The 1,748-nt window shown below is 36.5% G+C and overlaps 1 protein-coding gene across 1 annotated transcript in view; it reads left to right on the forward strand.

Annotated features, from left to right (window-relative positions):
* Nucleotides 1-1,748, forward strand: part of LOC107679205 (actin-binding LIM protein 1-like) — a 35,668-nt gene that overhangs the window by 9,084 nt on the left and 24,836 nt on the right. The window lies entirely within an intron of this gene.

Here is a 1,748-nt window from a genome sequence, read left to right on the forward strand (position 1 = left end):
AAAAATTGTTTATACTTTACTGTGAAAACTGTAAATTGACATTCCCAGAATTCTCATTAGAGTACATTAGGGTTGGATGTTGATGACATTTTTTTAATTGTAAATTTAGGTACAGTCTGTAAAACTTAAAATGTTGCTTCTGTATTTTTTACAGTTAACTACTGGTTCTTTCACTTTTTTCACCATACAGGGTAAGGGATCTTATCGTTAACCAATTAACAGTTTTTATATTTATCATTTTTACAGTCTTTTACCATGAAAAATTATGACATTTTTTACAGTGTATTCTGTAATTTATATATATATATATATATATAATGAAATTTCGAAGTTTAATAAAGTAAATAAAACAGATTATTGGAGTCAGTTTTACAAGAAAATACTCTTTCAGTTTTTATACCACTGATTAACTTTTTTTGGTGGCAAATAAGAAACAACCTAGAAACCTCTGAGAAATACCCTAGCAGTTGGCTCTGATAGCCTTGTGGGCAGCGTCAACATATAGCGCCGTTGTGCTATGGGCGTCCTGAGTTCAAATCCCGGCTTGAGGACCTTTCCTGATCCCGCCCACTCCTTCCTGTCACTTCTACACTGTCCTACTAATATAGTCAAATAAATAAATACATAAAAGAAATGCCCTAGCAACCATCCATAGCATCTTGTCAGTGATTTTTGCATGAGCAAGCACCACTCAAATCTTGTTTTATTGAGACTGGTTCATTTACATTTTATCTCACTGTACTTGTTCCCCTTTTTCATGTTTTCAACTGCAATTTCATTGATATTTTCATGAATACTGAATATGTTTGGAGGATAATGGTGCTTTAGCTCTGGCAGTGAGAGATACGGCTCTGATCCCACTTTCCAGTTCTTTGTTTGGCCTGGGACGGGAGGGTGGAGAGGGTGTGGAAAGGGGGCAGGGAAAGAGAGTCGCCTCATAAATATGTATGAAAAAAGTCTGCGTCTGCGAAATGAATGTCCCACGAGACTCGTACAATCCAGCACACATGCACTGGTGCCCTTGCCTGTGATGGTGATTCGGCAGCGCAGGCACTGTCTGTGTTTGATGCTCGACACTCCGGGACAGAATCAGTCGCTCCTCCTGGATTAGTGTAGACTCAGCTGAGAGAGGGAATGGTGCGTTAGAATGGAGTACACTTAAAAATAAAGCCTCCAAATGGGGGTTTTCACCATAAGAAGAACCATTTGGTTTCCCCAAATAACCTTTCAGTGAACAGTTCTTAAAAATGACCACTTTTTTCTATAGTGTCAAGAGCATTTTAACAATATGAAAACTTTTCCACTATAAAGAACATTTTGTGGAATGGAAAGATTCCATGGATCTTAAAGGTTCTTCATGAAACCATCAATGCCAATGCAGAACCTTGACAAATAGAGGATCGCAATAATAGCACAATTGATAATCAGGTTTTGTGGACGTCTGAGGTGATGTGGTATTTTTGAAAGGGATATTTGACGGTACAGGATCTGCTGTATGGAATTTATTGGAGGTAGAGACATGCATTTATACAGTTGTGTGACTTTTTTATGTTTTCAGCACTGTTTGCAATTTGATTTCAAATGTGCAGTGATACTTGTTTTGTTTAGACATACACTACTATCCAGAAGTTTGTGGTAAGATTTTTTTTATGTTTTTGAAATGTTTCTCTTGCTCACCAAGGCTGCATTTATTTGATCAAAAATACAGTAAAAACTGAAATATTGTGAAATATTATTACAATTTCAAA

Source organism: Sinocyclocheilus anshuiensis, unplaced genomic scaffold (assembly GCF_001515605.1).
Source record: "Sinocyclocheilus anshuiensis isolate Anshui unplaced genomic scaffold, SAMN03320099.WGS_v1.1 scaffold300, whole genome shotgun sequence".
In the NCBI taxonomy this organism is placed as follows: Eukaryota; Metazoa; Chordata; class Actinopteri; order Cypriniformes; family Cyprinidae; genus Sinocyclocheilus; species Sinocyclocheilus anshuiensis.